The sequence below is a fragment of the Heptranchias perlo genome, chromosome 35 (assembly GCF_035084215.1).
Source record: "Heptranchias perlo isolate sHepPer1 chromosome 35, sHepPer1.hap1, whole genome shotgun sequence".
Taxonomy (NCBI): Eukaryota; Metazoa; Chordata; class Chondrichthyes; order Hexanchiformes; family Hexanchidae; genus Heptranchias; species Heptranchias perlo.
The window spans coordinates 11,753,926-11,769,805 of NC_090359.1; the positions used below are offsets into that span (position 1 = coordinate 11,753,926).

Here is a 15,880-nt window from a genome sequence, read left to right on the forward strand (position 1 = left end):
GACCACATAAAGCACTATCGGGTCCTGTCTCCTCTGACAAAACTGCTCACTATTCCAGGATCATCCTGGAATGTAAAGATAACCCCCGGATTCTCTTCACTACAAACCATCTTCTTAAACCCCTCTCCCATCCCCTCTCCACCCTCACCTCCAACAACAAGTGCGAGGAGCTCATGGACTTCTTTGTCACTAAGATTGAGACCATCCATTCAGCTGCCTCTGCCGTTCCCCTCCCTTCCCCGAGCTCACCAAGTTTCTCTCCTATCTCCCCTCATGCCCTCTCTGAGCTCATCTTGACCATGAGACCCACCTCCTGCTCCCTCGACCCTATTCCCTCCAAACTTCTGAATACACAACCTCCTTTCCTGGCCCCATGTTTGCTGACATTGTTAACGGTCCCCTCTCCTCAGGTACTGCCCCCTCCTCATCAAATCTGCCGTCATCACCCTCCTTCTCAAAAGACCCACCCTTGACCCTCTGTCCTTTCAAAAGACCGCCCCATCTCCCACCTCCCTTTCCTCTCCAAAGTCCTTCAATGTGTTTTTGCCTCCTAAATCCGTGTCCATCTTTCCCACAACACCATGTTTGAATCCCTCCAATCAGGCTTCCACTCCTGCCACAGTACTGAAACGACCCTTGTCAAATTCACAAATTACATCCTCTGTGACTGTGTCGAGGGAGATTTCATCTTGATCGAACCCTTGATCGAACCAGATTCACTGAAATGTGAAGCATCTGTGGTGAATGTACGTTAAAAGCCTGCACCACTTCCTCGTTAGTATAGTGGTGAGTATCCCCGCCTGTCACGCGGGAGACCGGGGTTCAATTCCCCGACGAGGAGGTTATTGCTGCTTTCGAAGCTTCACTTTCATTTATCTGCAATATTGGATGTTGAAAATACAATGAAAAACTGACTCGGCCTTTCCCACTTCCACAAATTGATTTCACAGCGATTTTAAAAATCTGCTCTCTGCCTCACGCTTCAGCTCGATGTGAGAACCACAATGATGGGCAAGAAATAAAACGCAGAATCGCGCTGTCACCAGCCCGAAACAGAGAGAGACAGGTCTCGGAACAGGCGCAGACATGAAAGATCTCACATACAGCAATGAAAAGGATGCACGTTTCAGTGAATCTATTTTAACTACTTCTTTGATGACAATTTGTTTAACTTTCCGCGTGCCACTGTTGAAGGAAGACTTACTTTCTATCTCTTTGTTAGTCAAGGTCCAGAGGAAAATGATGTGGTGAGCAGGGAAAAAGTGACAGAAAGAAAGAAAGAGAGACACTCAGAAACCCGTATAACAAGTGAGACAGACATAGTCATATTCACGCATACACAAACACACACATTCATCGCTACATAAACACACACACACAAACAGAGTGAATTAAAATTCCACGGCTTTTAACACCTCGAGTTTTATGTTTATTTTAATTAATCTGCAAGATTTTACGAAATCTACGACAAAAATCAGCCAAATTATCCATATTCTGACTCACTCCATGTGTATGTGTGTCTGTTTCTGTGTGTCTGTCTGTGTATGTGCCTCATATTTTCTATATTTTCCTGAGAAGATCTGTCTCTTTCTGTCTCACTCTCTCCCGCGTTACCCACATCATGATCCAACATGTGATGCAAAAGTGGTCGGTAATTTTTCTTTCAACAGTGGTCCGTGGAAAATGAAACAAACTGTCATCAAATGAACAGTTCGAACAGATTCACTGAAACGTGAAGCATCTGTGGTGAACGTACATCCCCTTCCGGCTCCAGTTCCTCGTTAGTATCATGGTGAGTATCAGTGTCAATCACCCTGGAGACTGGGGTCAATTCCCCGACGGGAAGGTCTGCCTTTAGAAGCTTCACTTTCATTTACCTGCAACATCGGATGAGGAAAATACAGTGAAAAACTGACTCGGACTTTTCCACTTTCCACGATTTAATTTCACTGATATTCCAGCAATTTTAAAATCTGCTCTCTGCCTCACTCTTCACCTCGATGTCAGAACCACAATAATGAGGAAGAAATAAAACGCAGAATCGCTCTGTGAACAGACCCGGGCTAATTCACCAGCCCGAGACAGGGAGAGACAGAAAACTGCTCATTATTCCAGGATCATCCTGGAATGCAAAGATATCCCCGGTATCTCTTCTCGAGACAAAACGACTTCTTGGACCCCGCCCCCCACCCCCCCCCCCCCCCACCCCCCTGCCTCCTCCACCCTCACCACAAAAATTGCGAGGAGCTCATGGACTATTCTGTCACTAAGATTGAGACCATCTGTTCAGCTTCCGCTCCAGTGGAAAACTCTCCAGTTTCTGGAGTCATACCGAGCACAAAAGTACCCGCGACATCGACCACCGAGAAGGAAAAGGGCAGCAGGTGCACGGGAACAACACCACCTGCACATCCCTTTCAATTCACACACCATCCTGACTTGGAAGTTCATCGTCGCTGCGTCAAAATCCTGGAACACCCCATCTGACAGCACTGTGGGTGAACCTTCGCCACACAGACTGCAGCGGTTGAAGAAGGAGGCTCACCACCACCTTCTCAAGGGCAATTAGGGATGAGCAATACCTGCTGGCCTTGCCAGCAATGCCCACATCCCATGAAAGAATTTTAAAAATCGTCCAAATTACCTATGATCTGTCTCTCCGTATGTCTAAGTTACTGTATGTTCATATGTATGTGTCTGTTTCTTTGTGTAGGTGTGTCTTTCTGTGTGTATGTATCTGTCTGTCGATGCATGCGTGTGTCTGTGTGTGTCTCACATTTTCTATGTTTTCCTGAATGCATCTGTTTCTCCTTCTTTCTCTCCCACTCTCTCCCGCGCTCCCCACATAATTTTACTCTGGACATAATCGAACAAAGAGAAGATCTTCCGAGTCTGCTTTCTCATCTGCGCCTGTTCCGAGACCTGTCTCTCTCTGCATCTCCGTCTTTCAACAGTGGCCCATGGAAAATTAAACAAACTGTCATCAAATAGTAGTTCAAAAAGAGTCAGTAAAACATGAAGCATCTGTGGTGAATGTACGATCACAACCAACATCAATTCCTCGTTAGTATAGTGGTGAGTATCCCCGCCTGTCACGCGGGAGACCGGGGTTCAATTCCCCAACGAGGAGGTTATTGCTGCTTTCGAAGCTTCACTTTAATTTATGTTGGATGTTGAAAATACAAAGAAAAACGAACTCGGCCTTTCCCACTTCCACAATTTGATTCCACAGTGATTTTAAAATCTGCTCTCTGCCTCACGCTTCATCTCGATGTCAGAACCACAATGATCGACAAAAAATAAAATGCAGAATCGCACTGTGGACAGACCGGGTCTGAGTCACCAGCCCGAGACAGGGAGAGACCAATCGACAGAGAGAGAGAGAGACATTCAGAAAGAAAAAAGACGGAGATACAGAGAGAGACAGGTCTCGGAACAGGCGCAGATGAGAAAACCGACTCGGAAGATCTCACATACAGCAATGAAAAGGATGCATGTTTCAGTGAATCTATTTTAACGACTTCTTTGATGACAGTTTGTTTAACGTTCCACGCACCACTGTTGAAAGAAGACTTATTTTCTATCTCTTTGTTAGTCAAGGTCCAGAGAAAAATTATGTGGGGAACAGGGAAAAAGTGACAGAAAGAAAGAAAGAGAGAGACACTCAGAAACGGGTAGAAAAAGTGAGACACACGCAGACATATTCACACATACACAAACACACACATCCATAGCTACATACACACTCACACACAGACACACCGCATGTACACACAAACACACACCCTCCAATAACCTGAAAGTAACACAGGACGACTTGCCAAACAGCAGAAGCAGCATGCTGCAGACAGAGCTAAGCGATCCCACAACCAACGGATCTTCTGCAGTCCTGCCACACCCAGTTGTGAATGGTGGTGGTCAATTAAACAACTAACGGGAGGAGGCTCTGTGAACATCCCCATCCTCAATGATGGTAAAGCCCAGCACGTGAGTGCAAAAGACAAGGCTGAACTGTGAGCAACCATCTTCAGCCAGAAGTGCCGAGTGGATGATCCATCTCGGCCTCCTCCCGATATCCCCACCATCACAGAAGCAAGTCTTAGATCGAGGTGAAGAGTGACGCGGAGAGCAGATTTTAAAACCGCTGGACTATCAGTTCATTGAAATTGAGGAAAGTGGGAATCTCCGAGTCAGTTTCACACTGCATTTTCCACATCCAATGTTGCAGATAAAAACTTTGACAGGCGGCGAAAATTTAACGTCCTCGTCGGGGAATTGGACCCCGGTCTCCGGCGTGACAGGGGGGGATACTCACCACTAGACTAACGATGAATTACTGCATTGATTCTACACTCACCCCAGATGGTGTTAAAAATGCTTCATGTGTCAGTGAATTTCTTCAACGATTTATTTGATGACAGTTTGTTTAATTTTCCACGGGCCACTGTTGAAAGAACCTTTTACATTTCCTTCTCTTTGTTAGACAACGAACAACTGACTCTGTCTTTCTTTCGTTCTTTCTCTCTATTATCGTGGTGAGCATTTATAAGACGCCAACTTTTAATTTTATGTCTTCGCCGAGCTTCTTCCTAAAAAAAACTACAGAGAAAAATAAACAGCTGATTGTCGCTTTCAGAATATTATTGAACAGAGACTGTTTGGAGACTGGATGCAGAGCGATTGTGATTTTAACTGACTCGTGGTTAAGGTGACAGATTAAAATTTCATTCATTTCCCTCACACAGGTTCGAATCTGAGAGACTTCAGATCCCGTCATTTATCAACGTGTTCATCTCTGCGTTTCAAAATTCAACAGGTTTCTTGTGGAATTAATAATTCTGAAGTGAATTAAAATTCCACAGCATTGAACACCTCGAGTTTTATGCTCATTGATCTGTGAGATTTCACGAAATCTACGACAGAAATAGAACAAAAATCAGCCAAATTATCCATGTTCTGTCTCTCCATATTTCTGAGTCACTCCATGTGTATGCGTGTCTGTGTCCATCTGTCTGTGTATGTGCCTCATATTTTCTATGTTTTCTTGAGTCGGTCTTTCTCTGTCTCACTCTCTCCCGCACTCCCCACATCATGATCCAACATGAGACGGAAAAGTGGTCGGTAATTCTTCTTTCAACAGTGGTCCGTGGAAAGTTAAACAAACTGTCATCAAAAGAATAGTTCAAACAGATTTACTGAAACGTGAAGCATCTGTGGTGAACGGACATCCCCTTCCGGCACCAGTTCCTCGTTAGTATCATGGTGAGTATCAGTGTCTAACACCCTGGAGACCGGGGTCAATTCCCCGACGGGAAGGTCTGCCTTTAGAAGCTTCACTTTCATTTATCAGCAATATTGGATGAAGAAAATACGGTGAAAAACTGACTCGGACTTTTTCACTTTCTCCGATTTAATTTCACTGATCTCCGAGCAGATTTTAAAATCCTCACCTCGATGTCAGAACCACAATAATGAGGAAGAAATAAAACGCAGAATCGCGCTGTGAACAGACCCGGGCGAATTCACCAGCCCTAAACAGAGAGAGACAGAAAACTGCTCATTATTCCAGGATTATCCAGGAATCCAAAGATACCCCCGGTGTCTCTTCTCGACCACAAACCGACTTCTTGCACCACCTGCCTCCTCCACCCTCACCACTAAAATTGCGAGGAGCTCCTGGACTATTTTCTCACAAAGATTGAGACCATCCGTTCAGCTGCCGCTCCAGTGGAAAACTCTCCAGTGGCTGGAGTCAGACGGAGCACAAAAGAAGATGGTAGTGGTTGTTGGAGGCCAATCATCTCAGCCCCAGGACATTGCTGCAGGAGTTCCTCAGGGCAGTGTCTTTGGCCCAACCATCTTCAGCTGTTTCATCAATGACCTTCCCCCCATCATAAGGTCAGAAATGGGGATGTTTGCTGATGATTGCGCAGTGTTCAGTTCCATTCGCAAACCCACAGATAAGAAGCAGTCCGTGCCCACATGCAGCAAGACCTGGACAATATCCAGGCTTGGGCTCATAAGTAGCAAGTAACATTCATGCCAGACAATTGCCAGGCAATGACAATCTCCAACAAGAGAGAGTCTGACCACCTCCCCTTGACATTCAACGGCACTACCATCGCCGAATCCCCCACCATCAACATCCTGGGTGTCGCCATTGACCAGAAACTTAACTGGACCAGCCATATAAATACTGTGGCTACACGATTAGGCCAGAAGCTGGGAAATTCTGTGGTGAGTGACCCACCTCCGGACTCCCCAAAGCCTTTCCACCATCGACAAGGCACAAGTCAGGAGTGTGATGAAATACTCTCCACTTGCCTGGATGAGTGCAGCTCCAACAACACTCAAGAAGCTCGACACCATCCAGGACAAAGTCGCCCACTTGATTGGCACCCCATCCACCAACCGAAACATTCACTCCCTTCACCACCGGCGCACTGTGGCTGCAGTGTGTACCATCCACAGGATGCACTGCAGCAACTCGCCAAGGCTTCTTCGACAGCACCTCCCAAACCCACGACCTCTAACATATAGAAGGACAAGGGCAGCAGGCACATGGAATAACACCACCTGCACGTTCCCCTCCAAGTCACACACCATCCCAACTTGGAAATATATCACCGTTTCTTCATCGTCGCTGGGTCAAAATCCTGGAACTCCCTACCTAACAGCACTGTGGGAGAACCTTCACCACATGGACTGCAACGGTTCAAGAAGGCGGCTCACCACCACCTTCTCAAGGGCAATTCGGGATGGGCAATAAATGGTGGCCTCGCCAGCGACGCCCACATCCCATGAACGATTAAAAAAAGGCAATAATGGCGCGGCTGGGATACAAAGCCATGCTGGCAAAGCTCAATGGATTAGCAGTCCATCACCTCAACCACTCAGCCACCTGGTCGCAAGAACAGTGCAAAGAAAGCCCTTTTATTTGATTCTTTCAAGGCAAAAATCTTGGACTCAAAGGTCAGAGTCGGAAAGCCGCTTTTCAATCACCAGTTCCGAGATTCTGGACAACACCCTTGTGAAATGGTAGCGTGGCCGAGCGGTCTAAGGCGCTGGATTTAGGCTCCAGTCTCTGCAGGGGCGTGGGTTCGAATCCCACCGCTGCCATAATTTGAGCTGTTAATTATTTTACCCTCATCACCAAAATCTTTCTTTTCTCAGCAGTGTCATGCGTGCCATTAATGTTGTTGGGGCACAACTGCCACACCTGATGTACATCGTCGTGATCGTTTTGTGGTTGACACTCTGCGTTGTGGTCGCAGTAACATCGGTGCGAATCCGAGTCTCCACAGAGTTTCATTTACCGATTTTTTCCTTTCCCACATGTGCTGAGAGGATGCAGCAAGAAATCAATCTTTAGAACATGAAAGGAAAATGTTTTGGTGAAACCTTTCAATTCCGTCAAATCCCACCTCTCTCACATGCCTGTACTTGATGTTCCACAGTTCAAACCCGCCTCTTCTCCCAGCTTTTTCTTCCTTCCACAGTCAAGAGGCCGCCTTTCCTTTCCTCCTTCCATTTCATGGACACTTTCCTGCTCCATTGCCGACTCTAACATTCACTTTCACGATCTCACTCCTTTAAGTTTGTTCTGCTCCGACCGCTGTTTCTATTGGGCACATGTCCCATTCGCACCAATGTTCATTTGTGCCTTGAAATCAGTCGATACATTTCGATCTGCGTGACCGCTCGACAGACAAACACGACGAAAGCAGGGCTGGTCTCTGGAAAGACAGCCGCCCGATTGTTCACGAAATTTACTTGGGGAATCTTGTGATCCAGGGGATGGTAACTGAAGAACTGGTTTTTGTTTTGATGCTTGTTGGCTCTTTTCTCTCAGCAGTTGAGTTGCGTGAGTGACGGGCAGCGCGACAGAGCTGCGAATGGTGGTTGAAAGGTTCACATTTGGCAAGTTGGGGCGGTGCAGTAAGATCGGAAGTGTTCCGCCTTGATCTTAATAGTTCTGTTGAAACATGCGATTGAATCGAGTAGAGGATAAATGTAAAGAGCGCCTGTGGGGAAAAAGGAGCGATTACAGGCCATGAGCGGAAGGTCTTTCAAATTCTCGTGGCGCAGGACGCTGTGTGCGGAAACGGCAGATTTTAAAGCGCGTGTGTTGGAAAGTAAAGTGCGATCTTGTGTGTGAGAAGAACACAAGAAAGTTGTGCTTGAAGCTGCGCCCTTGAGGCAAGTTGCAGGTTGTCAGGAAAACTGCGATAGTGAAAGCTCAAAAATAAACCCAGAAACTGCTGGCAACACTCAGCAGGTCAGGTAGTATCTGTGGGGAGATACTCAAGTATTTATCCAATTCTCCTTTTAAAGTTACGATTGAATCGAGCTCCACCATCCTTTAAGGCAGTGCGTTCCAGATCATAAAAATTCGCTGTGTAAAAAAAAATCTCCTTATTTCCCTTCTGGTTCTTTTGCCAATTATCTTAAATCTGCGTCCGTTGGTTGCCGACCCTCCCGCCAGTGGGTGAAGTTTCTCCTTATTTACTCGATCAAAACCCCTCTTAATTTTGAACACGTGGATTACTTCTACCCTTAACCTTCATTGCTCGAAGCAGAACAATCCCAGGTTCTCGAGTCTCTCCACACAACTAAACCCCATCCCTGGTATAATTCTGGGAAATCTCCTCTCCATCCTCTCCAAGACCTTGACCTCCTTAATAAATTATAGTGCCCAGAATTGGACACAATACTTCAGATGAGGCCTGAACAATGATTTATAAACGTTTAACATAACTTCCTTGCTTTTGTGCTCTATTTCTCTATTATTAAGCCAAGGAACCGGATGCTGTTTTAACGGCTTCACCAACTTGTGCTGCCACAGTCAAAGATGTTGATGAAAACTGTCGAAACTTAACACTATACAAATGCATTAACACACAAACAAGTAGTACAAGGAGAAACTTTATTGAACCCCAACTTGTATACAAGTGGAAGTGCACCTCAAACAATGGTTGAGGGTGCAACTTCGCCGAGTCAATGAAACAGCTCATGTTTATACAATTCATTATGCAACGCCCACCTGTTACAGAATATGGGCGTACACGTACATTCTTTATTGGCTCAGGTAGTTGGTTAATCAAGTGGTGAGCCAGCCCCCGAACATTCACAGCCATCACGTCGGCCTGAGCAGATGTCAGCTATTTTCTTTCTCTCTGCATTCCTGTTCCTTGTTATCAGTAAGGCTGGAGCCAGTCTCAAGGCATCATGGCCATTCATCAACTCTATTATTATTCTATTCTGTCCTTATCTTAAGGAAGGCCAGGCTGTGCTAGGCTTAATTATCAACATACCATGGCTCAAACGCAATCACACAATTGTGCTTACTTTGTGTTTGTGGCTAATCCTATCATGTGAGTTAATAAAGAGTTAATATGGTCAAGTATCCCGTCATGCACTTCCACAAAATCACCAGTAACACATTGGGTGAGAAAGAATAACACAGCACAGGCCGGGATAGCGGAGAGAGACAGAGACACGTGTTGTGATCTGTAACTTTTTATAAACACTTCAGTTTATTTCACTCCGTGTGCAACACCGTGCGATCTCCCCTGGTGTGTCAGGTTTCAGTGTTTATACAGAGTGTAATGTATTGAATTGTCTCTTGGATCACACGGAGTGGTAGACGAGGGTCTGTGTGCGGAGGGTTCGGGGGGTGAGCTCTGATTCCCGCCCTCTTCTGGATTGAAAGGAGAAAAGAATGAATGAGAGAGAGAAGCGATGTGGGAGAAGGGATGATGGAAGAATTTGTCTGTGAATTAATTAAAGTGGCCAAAAATAAGATAATATTAAGATATCATCAGCAGAACATTAATACAAGCTGTAAAACAAAAGCAAAATACTGCAGATGCTGGAAATCTGAAATAAAAACAGAAAATGCTGGAAATACTCAGCAGGTCAGGCAGCATCTGTGGAGAGAGTTCTGATGAAATGTCATCGGCCTGAAAGGTTGTTTCTCTCTCCACTGATGCTGCCTGACCTGCTGAGTGTTTCCCGCATTTTCTGTTTTTATTATTAATATAACCTGAGCTCTCTCAAGCGTTTGTTGGTCGATTCACTGATAAAGCTGGGAATTGAGGGGAAGCTGGTTCATGGCGAACCCCAGCTCTGAATCCACCCGGCAGAGAGTTCAAGGAATGTTTAATATAAATGAGATTCACCGACAGTCTCAGAAAATCTCTCCTTGATGGTCGGTCTCATTCTCCCGAAGTGAGGAATGAGCGGGAGGGGCAATTCCACCCGGGGTTATATTTTATTCCAAGAGAATGACCCAAAGTGCAGTTTACAGTGGGGCTGAAACAACTCAATTGGGCGAGCGTTCAACAGATTGTAAAGGGCCCTGGTTCGATCCCGGGTTTCAGCAGTTTTGGGTTGTTTTGTTTCTTCTTCTTTTGGCCGATTCTCGAACATTTATTTGCACTGACATTTTTACCCGACACTGAACGGTTGGGGATGGAATAGAGAGACATCAAGGATGTCTGTATTCAGCTTTTATTTCTCTATTTCCTTCTGCCTTTCTCTCTGATTTTTGTCTCTCTCGGTGCCCGATGAACATTTGATTTGATGCATTTGTCCTAAACTGATGCCTTTTCCACATCTCAGGGCGGTCAGACACGCTCTGTCTGTCTGTTACTGCTTGTGACCATGAACGGGAACAGGCCGCGAGTTAAACATTTATCAGCAAACCGCCAGAGAGATAACACAGCGGGAATAAAACACATTGCCTCACATTGTTAGACACCGAGTGACACAGATTGTAATGTGTGTCAGTAAACAGACCCGGAAAACAGAATCCGAGAAAGGAAAGAAATAGAGAGATAGAAAAGAGTCATAAAAAGAAAGAAAACCCTTTCTCCACCCCAACAACAACAACAACTTGCATTTATATCGCGCCTTTAACGGAGTAAAACGTCCCAAGGCGCTTCACAGGAGCGATTATCAAACAAAATGTGAGACGGAGCCACATAAGGAGATATTGGGACAGGTGAGGTCGGTTTTAAGTGTCTTAAGGGAGGAGAGAGAGGTGGAGAGGCGGGGAGGTTTATGGAGGGAAATCCAGAGCTTTGGGCCCAGTCGGTTGAAGGCACGGCCGCCAATGGTGGAGCGATGAAAATCGTGGATGCGCAAGAGGCCTATTTTTCCATGCCCTCTCTTTGCTTTCCTATTTTCCTTTTTAATTTCACCAACGTTTAATGATTTCTCACCATTTAAAACATATTCTGATCTTTTATTCTTCCCATCAAAGTGAATAACCTCACTTTTCCACACATTATACTCCATCTGCCACCTTCTTGCCCACTCACTTAACCTGTCTATATCCCTTTGCAGACACTTTGTGTCCTCCTCACAGCTTACTTTCCTATCTATCTTTGTATCGTCAGCAAACTTGGACACATTGCACTCGGTCCCTTCATTTAAGTCGTTAATACAGATTGAAAATAGCTGACGCCCAAAAACGGCCGGCATTGCTCTCTGTTCAGTCAAGAGGAACTTCCCTGCCTGGAAATTGGTCCCAGCCTTGTTGAGGTGCAACACGTCCATCTTGTGCAGGTGTTTAATATTAATCAATGCACAATGAGGCCCTGGGAAAGCGAGTATCTCTCCACAGATACTACCTGACCTGCTGAGTGTTGACAGCAGTTTCAGGGTTTATTTTTGTGCTTTCACTGGAGCAGTTTTCCTGACAACCTGCAACTTGCCTCAAGGTCGCAGCTTCAAGAACAACTTTCTTGTGCTCTTCTCACACAAAAGATCGCACTTTACTTTCCGACACACGCGCTTTAAAATCTGCCGTTTCCACACACAGCGTCCTGCGCCACGAGAATTTGAAAGACCTTCTGCTCATGGCCTGTACTCGCTCCTTTTTCCCCACAGGCGCTCTTTACATTTATCCTCGACTCGCTTCAATCTCACGCTTCAACAGAACTATAAAGATCAAGGCGGAACACTTCCGATCTTCCTGCACCGCCCCAACTTGCCAAATGTGAACCTTTCAACCGCCATTCGCAGCTCTGCAGCGCTGCCCGTCGCTCACGCAACTCAACTTTTTAGAGAAAAGAGCCAACAAGCATCAAAACAAAAACCAGTTCTTCAGTTACCATCCCCTGGATCATAAGATCACCCAAGTGAATTTCGTGAACATTCGGGCGGCTGTCTTTCCTCAGAACAGCCCTGCTTTCGTCGTGTTTGTCTGTCGAGCGGTCACGCAGATCGAAATGTGTCGACTGATTTCAAGGCACAAATGAACATTGGTGCGAATGGGACATGTGCCCAATAGAAACAGCGGTCGGAGCAGAACAAACTTAAAGGCGTGAGATCGTGAAAGTGAATGTTAGAGTCGGCAATGGAGCAGGAAAGTGTCCATGAAATGGAAGGAGGAAAGTAAAGGCGGCCTATTGACTGTGGAAGGAAGAAAAAGCTGGGAGAACAGGCGGGTTTGAACTGCGGCACATGAAGTACAGGCATGTGAGAGTGCTGGGATTTGATGGAATATTTGGTTTTATTTCATGTATTAAAGGTTGAAATATTACTGCATTCGATGAGCAAGAGAGGCAGAAGACAAAAACTATGCCGTGACTCGGATTCGAACCGAGGTTGCTGCGGCCACAACGCAGAGTACTAACCACTATACGATCACGGCACCACACCACAGCTGGAACTGCTCGGCCTGTAGTATTTATAAAGCTCCTTTAAGGTAGCAAAAGATCCCAAGGGGCTTCACAGTCACGTTTTCAAACAAAATTTGACACAACCACAGAAGGAGATATTCGAAGCAAAATACTGCCGATGCTGGAAATTTGAAAAAAAAAACAGAAAATGTTGTAAATAATCAGCAAGTCAGGCAGCATCTGTGGAGAGAGAAACAGAGTTAACGTTTCAGGTCGATGATCCGTCGTCAAAACTAGAAAAGGTTGAAGATTAAACAGAAATTGTGCACTTTGATTGATACTTCACGTTATTCACATCTTACACTCGCAGCACCTCCGGCCGCCAATCAGGACTTTGCTGATTTGAGCAGAGTTCAGCGAGCAATGCAAAATTCATCCACAGTGGCTTCGGATTGGACTGAAACCCAGGACTTCTGGATGAATATAATGAAGGAACCAACACATCAAACGGTAAATGCAATAATGGCGCGGATGGGATAAAAACCATGCGTGGAGAGAGAGGTCGAGAGTGAGCATGTGGCGGTGCGTGGCGTTGAGCGTGGATCTCAGGAAGCGGCGGGAGCAGTGGTTGGAGGAACGCTGAATATCATGGAGATATCTGGAATCATGGGCGGATCCGAAACATGAAGGGTGGAATTTAAGTTGGAATCCACGTGGAATAAGTCGGAGCCGGACACAGTTGCTGAGGAAGGAGATGTGTCTGTGAAAGTGAGTTTTAGTAGAAACCTGATCAAACACTCTCTCTTCAGCAGCACCGACTCTCTCTACTTCAGAGCTGTCCTGGTCCGCAGTTCCATTTCATCCTTCGCCTCATCCGGAGCTTCAACAAAAAACTTTTTTCTTCCTCTTAGGTGTCAAGGACCGCAAGTTTCAACAACTCTTAGATACCAACACCCCTCCCGATCCTTCTTCCCCTTCACTTTCCTCTGACCCCACCCCTCCCTCCAATCTCTTTGTCGTGTTTTCACCATTCCCTCTGACCATACCCTCTCTGACCCCGAACGTCAGTCCTCAGCAAAGGCTTCAGTTTCATCCCCTTACGCCCCCACCTCAACGGGTTTCGAGCTCGACACGATGCTGAGCTCTTCTTCCGTCGCCTTCACCTCCGCGCCCATTTCTTTGTCCAGGAGTCTTCCCCCCGCACAGCGGACCCTGTCTCCCATCTTCAGATTTCTCATTCCACCTGGACCCCTCCCTCTATCCTCTTACCCTCTCTTGATCTTTCCATTGGGAACTGCCAGCGTGACATCGGCCGTCTCAATTTCTTTACTCCCCTCACTCACTCTAACCTCCCTCCCTCTGAACTCGCAGCACTCCGTTCTCTCAGGTCCAACCCTGACATTGTCATTAAACCTGCTGACAATGGCGGCGCTCTTGTTGTTGTGAGGCGAACAGACCTCTACCTAGCGGCGGCTGAACGCCAACTCTCCGATACCTCCTCCTACCTTCCTTTGGAGCGTGATCCCACCACCGAACATCAAGCCATAGTTTCCCAGACCGTCAATGACCTCATCTCCTCTGGAGATCTTCCTCCCCAAGGCCTCCACCTCATTGTCCCCCAACCCCGCTTCTAACTCCTTCCAAGATCCACATGCAGAACTGACCCAGGAGATCCATCGTCTCAGCCTGTTCGTGCCCCCGGATAATTATTTCTTCCGAGTTTAACTCTACTTTCTCTCCCCTCGTCCAGTCTATTCCGACCTATATCCACGAATCTTACAACTCCATGCGTCACTTGAACAATTTCCAGTTCCCCGGCACTAACCATCTCCTTTTCACCATGGACTTCCAGTCCGTCTACACCTCCACCACCACCCCCCCCCCCACCCCCACCCCCAACAACAGGACGGCCTGCGGGCCCTCCGCCGATTCCATGAACGAAGGCCCAACCTATCCCCATCCTCCACCACTCTCCTCCGTCTGGCTGAACTTGTTCTTACTTTGGACAACTTCTCCTTTGACTCCACTCACTTTCTCCAAATGAAAGATGTCACTATGGGAACTCATGTGGGTCCGAGCTATGCCTGACCTTTTCTGGGGGATACGTGGAAGATTCTTTGTTCCAGTACTACTCTGTTCCCCTCACCTCTTTTTCTGGTACATCGATGTCACTTCCTGCTCTCGCCCCAATCAAGTTCGCTTCCAATTTCCACCCTCCCCTCGCCTTCACACGGTCCATCTCTGAACCTTCCATTCCCTTCCTCGACTTCTCTATCTCCATTTCCGGGGATGGTCTGTCAACCAATGTCTGTTATAAGGCCACCGACCCCAACAGCTACCTTGATTACACTTCATCCCACCCCGCTTCCTGTAAGGACTCTATTCTGTTCTCCCAGTTTCTCCATCTCCGTCGTGTCTGTTCTGATGATGCCACCATCCACACAAATGCTTCCGATATGTCTTCCTTTTTCCTCAATCGAGGATTCCCCTCCACTGCAGTTGACTGGGCCCTCGACTGTGTCGGTCCTATTGACTCCACTTCTGCCCTTACCCCTTCCCCTCCCTCCCTCCCAGAACCATGAATGGGTCCCCCTTGTCCTTACCTTCCACCTCACCAGCCTCCACATTCAATGTATGATCCTCCGCCATTTCCTCCACGTAAAAGCGCGATGCCACCACCAAAAACATCTTCCCCGCCCCTCCCCTTTCATCCTTCATAATGGACCGCTCCCTCCACAACACCCTGGTCCACTCTTCCATCACCCCAAACACCCGCTCTCCTCCCCACGGTACCTTCCGACTCGAGCGCAGGAGATGCAACACCTGCCCTTTCACCTCCTCCTTTCCCACCTTCCAGGGCCCCAAACATTCCTTCCAGGTGAAACAGCGATTTATTTGTAATCGTTTTGCTGAACACCTCCGCTCAGTCCACAAGCGTGTCCCTGAGCTTCCGGTCTGTTGCCATTTTAATTCCCCGTCCCAATCCCACTCTGACCTCTCTGTCCTCGGCCTCCGACTCCGTTCCAATGAAGCTCAACATAAGCTCGAGAAACAGCACCTCATCTTTCGATCAGGCTCTTTACAACCTTCTGAACTCAACATTGATTTCAATAACTTCAGATCATAAACACTGCTCACATTTTTTCGGAGATCAAGTGCTGATTGTGGTTCTAATGTTGCCATTTACAGCTCCTCTTGACCCATCTTTTTGTCCCATCACCACCCTCCTTGCCTTGCACCATCATCCCTTT

At 46.8% G+C, this 15,880-nt stretch overlaps 3 non-coding genes across 3 annotated transcripts; 2 read left to right on the forward strand and 1 right to left on the reverse strand.

Moving 5' to 3' along the window:
* The first annotated feature begins 769 nt into the window (after nt 1-769).
* Nucleotides 770-841, forward strand: trnad-guc (transfer RNA aspartic acid (anticodon GUC)). Its single transcript has one exon. It is a non-coding gene; the product is annotated as a tRNA-Asp (tRNA).
* Nucleotides 842-7,037: 6,196 nt separating this feature from the next.
* On the forward strand, nt 7,038-7,119 carry trnal-uag (transfer RNA leucine (anticodon UAG)). Its single transcript has one exon. It is a non-coding gene; the product is annotated as a tRNA-Leu (tRNA).
* A 5,470-nt stretch (nt 7,120-12,589) lies between these two features.
* trnah-gug (transfer RNA histidin (anticodon GUG)) lies at nt 12,590-12,661 on the reverse strand. Its single transcript has one exon. It is a non-coding gene; the product is annotated as a tRNA-His (tRNA).
* Between the last annotated feature and the right edge of the window lie 3,219 nt (nt 12,662-15,880).